Consider the following 7323-nt stretch of genomic DNA (forward strand, 5'->3'; position numbering starts at 1 on the left):
GCTTGTGTAAAGCGCAAAAAAGAGCATGAATGGCCCTCAGGGACAACAAACTTAGCCTTCTAAGTGATGGAGCTAAGCAGGCCTAGTGGGTTAGACACAGGACCTGTGCTGGAATGGTCATACAGGTTAAAGGCTATGCTTAGCCACTGCCACACTAGCCTCAGAAAGGTCACTTCATTTTCTGTCACTTTCAAGGGTTCTGTATGTGAAAGAAGATGCTGTGAGAGCTTAAAGGAGTTCAGGCAGTGTCAAGGGCTCTAGAAACCTCTGCTGTAGTCTCCTTCAGGTTTCTTGCTACAGTAATTTCCTTGACCCACTACTTATGTACTGTTAAACAAATACAGTGAACAGTTCAGGCACTGTTACAAAGTATTTCGTTTTTCTTTTCTCTTTTGGCTTTGAGACAGCTCCATGTAAGCCAGGCTAGTCTTGAAATATATATATTCCTTGAAACATATATATATATAGTCCTTGAAACTTATGAGCTTCTGCATCCCAGATACTGAGATTGCCATGCACACCACCACTCCCAGCAAGTTATTCTTTTTTTTTTTTTAAGGACTTGTTTCTGGGGTCCCTGAGCAAATCCAAAGTCATGCAAACAGCTTCCCACTCCTGGTTTTCAGCCCAAAGCATCTTGGAGTGGATGACACAGCTGATTTGGAAAGTAAAGCCCTGGGAACAAGTTCGTGTTCCTGGAGGAGGGTCTTTGCTCTGTGTGATCTGGTGTTCTCCAAGAGGAATTGTCTTGCTGTGGGGACTCAGGCTGCCCCTGATGGTTGCAGGCCCTTTTGCCTGGTCTGCAGGTTTCAAGTGTCCTCATCTTGCATTATGCTAGATGGAAGCTTTTGGAAGACAGAACTGAGAGGTAATCTAAGCCAAACTTGGCCCTTAACTACTACCCTTCAGTCCCCTAGTCAGGTTCTTTGGGGACCTGATTGGCCTCTAAAACCCTCTCTCATGCCATGTCTATGGGGATGGAGTGACCACCTTCTGCTAGAACAATTTCTAGGGAATTTTCACAGTCCCACCTAGCCAAGCCTGGCTCTAGCCTGAAGGGCCATTAAGCTAAGGCTTCACTACTACACCAAAGGAACTCTCTACCTCTGTTACCCAGAAACCTGAGGGGTGCTTCCTGACAAGACTCTTCAGAAATGGAATGATACAAGCTGGAAGAAAATACTATAGACATTTGATACCTTCTTTATGTATCAGCCTTTTTTTCTGTTTCTTTGTTTTATAGACTTTTATGTATATGAATTGTGCTCACACACATATCTGAATCCTGTATTCTAGAACTGAAGTGATAATTTGTGAATCACTGTGGGTCCTCTGCAAGAGGCTCTTAACATCTGAGCCATCTCTCCAGCCCCCCACCCCCTGTGGTTTTTTGTTTTGTTTGCTTTTTGGAGACAGAATCTCATCCTGTAGCCTTGGCTGTCCTAGAGCTCATAGAGATCCACCTGCCTCTGCCTCTGCCTTCTGAATGCTGTGATTAAAGGGACCCCACTCCCAAACCAGTTATCAGCCTGCTGACACAATCACCCCACACTGGGATTCCTCCAATGGTATCATGCTGGGAGACGGATATGAGGGCTCTTTGTTGCACACTGAATTAATCTTTCTACTTATCACTGTTTGGCATGTTGAGTACAGGTAGCTGAGCCCTATTAGGGCTGCCAGCCCCCAGGCTCTCTCACCTGACAACTCCAGTAACAAAAACACTGCTGATGGACTTTAAATGCCCCGCCCTCTCCTGGGACACCTTTGGTGTTCCTACTGTTTGGGCCAACGTTAAGGAAAAGAAAAGGGACTGTGCAATCCAGTGAAGGAAGATATCCTGAAAACAGGTCTTGGAACTAAGTTTCTGTGACTTTTTACTCTTTACAGAAACATTTTCTTTAATGTTATTACCATTTAAACAAAAACAAAAAAATCACTCTATCCTGGCCAAGACAAGGCAGGATGTGCTTTCCCCAGCCTCTCCAGGTCCTGCTTGTGTCCAGTGACCTCGAGGGCATTTATTGAAGATTGTCAGACCTCAAACTACCCTGAGGCTAGAAACAGTGGTCTACAGCCAGCACCCGATGTGCAGTGCACAGAACCAGGCTTGCTAGGGCTCTTATTTACCACCAGGGGGCAGAGAAGTACCCATATTGGCCTCCCGGCACGGGTCATCCTGGACTGGCCTTCCCACTCCTCTGAATTTAAGTAGGTGGCACAGGACCCAGAAGAATAAAAAAGAGCAAATGGAGAGCACTTGGTATCCCTTGATAAGAGATGAGATTGAGTGCATCGTGATACACCTTCCAGGACTCTGGTAAACTAGTGTGCCCACTATGTCTTCAAGTGTACTTCATTGGGTCATTGTAGGGTTGTTATATCAGGGCTTGGGAGTACAGGTGCCAACACAGCACTAGGAATGCTGTGATGCTAGACCACTGAAGTGTGAGGAAAGACAATAACTGAGAAGGAAAGGGGAAAGGAAATGATGTATTTTATATTCATGAGACAGATGCCATCTAATATGCCTAACACCTATGAAATCTATCTACATCTACGAGATTTTTATCTGTATCTTTTGAGGTTAACCTGATGCATGGTTTAGATTCAGGATCTGATGATCTGGCATAACAAGTGTGTGTGCCACTTGTTTTGTTTTATCTTGTTTATTTTTTGTTGTTTGTTACTTTGAAAATCAGAATTGGATGCTTTGTTAAGTAAAATTGGTTTTCCTTTACATTGAAACTCTGAACAGCTGAAAATTGGCATCTTTTCCTGTACTGCTATAAACACAGAGCTCTGTAATATCTTAGTAGTCCCCTGACTTCATGTGTGTTCTGTGGCCTATGAGCATGTGTGCACACATGAACAACACACAATGTAATAAACTCCTTTAAAACAGAAGAAGCATTAGGTATGTCTCTTTTCAGTCCTATTCCCCTCTCCAAAATTACTTCCCAGAATTTAATTTAAATCACATTTTCTTTGCAGTGTCTGATACTTCACTATGGTGTCCTTATTTTTTTTGTTTGTTTGTTTGTTTTTATTTTTCAAAACAGGGTTCCTCTGTGGAGCTTTGGAGCCTATCCTGGCACTCTGTAGGCCAGGCTGGCCTCGAGCTCACATAAATCCTCCTGACTCTGGCTCCCAAGTGCTGGGATTAAAGGCATGTGCCACCACCGCACAGCTCAAAATTAAAAAAAAAAAAAAAAAGTGCAGGCTGACCTTAATGCACTATGTAGCCATATCTGGCTTTGAAATCCTAGCTCTCGCTGTATATCCTGAGTTCTGGGAGTGCAAGCATGCATCACCACACCCATCCTATTAATAAATTGCTTATGGATCACTTTATAGCATAGTACAAAGTGAGATCTCAGAAGTCACAGAAGGGTGTGAAAGAGGAGACAGAGCTAACAACAGGCAGACACTGGAGTGGGAAGAGCTTGCTCCACTTTGCTGGTGTGTAGCAAAGTGTGTGAACAAGAGCAAGTCGATTGATTACCTGAATCTGTCATCAAAAGGGATCTTTGAATGGAGAAAATCAGAAGACAATGCGGATGTTTGTCTGGTCTTTCAAGTCAGGGTTCTTGAACACTCACCCGGGCAACAGTACTTTGTCACTTCTGGGCTGTGTGATGTGTTTTCAACAATAGATGTTGGGCTACTAGGGAGGGCAGAGGCAGGTGGATCTCTGTGAGTTTGAGGCCAGCCTGGTCTACAGAGCTGGTTTCAGGACAGGCTCCAAAGCAATACAGAAAAACCCTGTCTTGAAAAACCAAAAACAAACAATAGATGTTGGGCTAAAGTTGTAACTTAGTGGTAGAATGCTCATCTAGTATGTACAAGAGGCCCACCCACCACAACTGGGTATTTCATTTCATCCTGTTATTGATGTAGGTATTAGTATTATCCTCCTTACTTTTCCAGATGTGATTAAACAAAATCACACTATAGAAGGAAGGGTTTGTTTTGGCTCATAGTTTGAGGTTATAGTCCATTGTGGTGGGAAAGTCTCATTGGTGGAAACTTGAGGCAGCTGGCCACGTTGCATCTGCAATGAGGAAGTTAAGAGTGATGAATGCTCGCGTCCAGATTGCCTTCTGTTTTCTGTGGCCCAGGATTTCAGCCTAGAGAATGGTAACACCCATATTTAAAGTCTTGTCAATGCAGTTGACCTGGTCAAGGTATTCTTCACAGGCGTACCCAGGAGGTGAGGTAATCTAGACACTCGCCCACAAGTATATTCAGAAGCTTGTTTCAGGGGTGCATTTAGAACCTTTCAAGTTGACAATCATAATAGGGACAGACATAGAAAGATTACATGACTCACTATGATTATACAGGTCATCTGAGTCAGTGTTTGCTTAGAGAACAGAGCTCCTAGCTCAACTCAACTCTACTATGCCACCTCCAGCCACTGCCAGATGTCTTCTTGCTTGGAAGCCACACATAACACACCCATAATGCTGGCTACTCTGCTACATCTTGGTTGAGTCAATTTTTTCTGGTTTATTTGTCTGTTCATTAATATAATTATGCATGGCAGGGTCTCATGTATCTCAGACTTCTGATCCTCTATGTCCTCTCTGTCCTGCATGCTGGAATCCTAATTGTGAACCACATGCTCAGGTTATGCAGTACTGTGGAGCTGAACATATGATTTCTTCCTAAATTAAGCCCTAGCTTCTCTACCACCCACATGTCCATCTTTCTCTAGTGGAATAGAATTAAAGCCTCTTAGACCTACTTCTGTTTTCTCTAATTTGTCTTCACCTTCTCCTTCCCATTATGCCCCAGGACACTACAGTTTGGCATTAGCCCCATCCAGAGAGTTTCTCAACAAAGCTGGGACAAGCTGCGTGTTAAAGCCAGGACACATTTCAATAATAAGCAGTGTATTTTCTGACCTGGTTTTGTATTTAAAATGTTTTTCACTTCTCCCTCTTGAAAACCTTCCTTGCCAGATTTCTGTGATATTCTTTCCTGTGTGTTCTGCTGCTTTCCAATGTTTTTTCCCATCCGACAACATTGTTTTAACAGTGTCCATTCAACAATACTGGAACTGGGGTATTTCCTCCCTCCCTTTGCTGCTCTCGCCTTCCTTTCCTCCCACCTTTCTTCCTGATGTTAATCCAAAAGATGGGAGGGGAAAGGCCACCAAACAGAAATATCATGGCCAAACTATTTAAAGCAAGTAAGTAAGTAAAGCAAGTTTTTTTTTTTTTTTAATATATGTACAGGGGCTGCCTCCCCGTAAGGTGGGGTTCAAGAAGTCAGCATTGGATGTGAGGAAGATTAGATTTTTTTATCTCAGGGGTAGGGAGTTTCTAAATGGGGGATTAGTCAAGCAAAATGGGCAGAGTTACAGGAGCAGAACATAAGCATAGCAATTACTCCTAAGGCCTCCTGAAACAGTGACATGGTGGGAAGGTGGGCATAACAAGGTAGTCAGAGTCATAGCGAGGTAGTCATAGGTGGTCATAAAACCTTTTGAAACAAAAGTAGGGTTATAAAATGGCTATAAACAACTTTTTTGAAACAAGATTGCCATTCCTGGAACTTTTGTAGTTAAGTGCAGTACAGTGCCCCCACCCTTGGGGCAGTCAACGACGAACCGGGGAAACCTAGAAGAAAATGGGGAGTAAGGGATGCGAATAATGGATACCAGGACAGTATTCTGATCAAGCTGACAAATTTTATTTCCTCAGGGGAGGCTTGGATTAGGACCATGGGCAGGATGTAGGGGGTGGGGGAGGGTTGCACATAGCTAGGGCATGGGCACTGGCAAGTCCACAGAGTGAGAAGGTCAGTAAAAGGAATGCCATAAATTGTATAGCTAACCTGTAATTGGCTGTTAATTGCAGCAGGAGAGATAGCCCTGAACTATTCTTCCACTGGTTGTGAAACCAAAAGCCTGTACCTTGGAATGTTCTGCTGAACATCCTGTTTATTTCTTAAGAGGCAGTAATTTTCTATCTCAGAGACCTGAGGTTGTGAGGATGGTGATGGACCCCAACAGTACAGAACCATTTGCAGCTAAGGTTATTGGTGGGACAGAACCCAATCCTTGAAAAACAGAGGTTTAGTCATAAACAGGAATGAACCTTGTTTGTCTTTACTATAAGATGGCTTTTAAGTCTAAAATAAAAGCAGACTGGTTCTTCATTTCTCTCGCTTGGAGCCCACTTTGTAGCCCAGGTAAGTCTTGAACTCATAATAATCCTCCTGCTCTAGCCAGTAAGTATGGGAATTATAGTCATGAATACCCTAGTTTCCTCCTCTCCCTTCTCCCTTTCCTCCTGCTCCTCTCTCCCACCCCTCTCTTCCTGCCCCTCCCCCATCCCTTTCTTCCTCTCTCCCACCCCTTTTACCCTCCCCTCTCTCTCCTCCCTTCCTCCCCCTCTCTCCCATCTTCTTCCTCCTTCCCTTCTCCTCCCTCCCTTTTTCTCCTTCCTGTCCTTCCTCTCTTTCAAGGCAGCCTGGTCTACAGAGTAAGTTACAGGACAGTCAGGGCTACACAGAGAAACCTTGTCTCAGAAAAAGAGAAAAGAAAGAAAGGGAAATCTAGGAATCATGTTTTATTTCTTCCATCCCAATTTTCACCAGTATGTTTTGATTCTACATCAATTCTTAGAGCCATTTATTCCTGTTTACATTGCTCCATCTTTGCTCAGACTTAACACATGCTTCATTTAAGCTAGCATCCTATTGGATACAGTTGGCTCATGTCTTCTAGAAAATAACTTTTTAATTTTAGTTATGTGTATGGGTTTGTGTGTTTGAGTAAAGGTGCCCACCAGAAGAGAGAAGAGAGCATTAGAAACCCTGAAATATAGTTACAGAAGATTGTGAGTTTCCTGTCACAAGCTGGGGTCTGAACTCAGGTTCTCTGGAAGAGCACCATATGCTCTTAACCACTTAGACATCTTTCCACTCCAAATTTCTTTTTAACTCATTTGACTGCTTGATCACTCAGCATGAAATGTCAGCTTTCTGCTTCTAGAGGGTACCTTCTTGTATCATTTCTTATCACTCAACCTGTATTATCTACAAGGAGAGAAAGTGGCTTAAGCAAAGGAGGTGACATTGTAAGGCATACAGTTTTCTCCACCCACCGCCTAGTCTGGTCCCGCCGCCACGCCAGCCCCAGTTAACACACAGAGACTCTGTATTTGATGTAATTCTGTTGGCCTGTTACTAGTTTCTTATCGGCTAGCTCTGTCTGATCTATGTATTTCTGCTGATCTATGTATTTCTCTTACTGGGGAGCCGGCCGGCATACTGCTTTCTCCCATCTTGGCTCTTCCTTACTACTTCCTC

The sequence above is a fragment of the Phodopus roborovskii genome, unplaced genomic scaffold (genome assembly GCF_943737965.1).
Source record: "Phodopus roborovskii unplaced genomic scaffold, PHOROB, whole genome shotgun sequence".
NCBI classification, from domain to species: domain Eukaryota; kingdom Metazoa; phylum Chordata; class Mammalia; order Rodentia; family Cricetidae; genus Phodopus; species Phodopus roborovskii.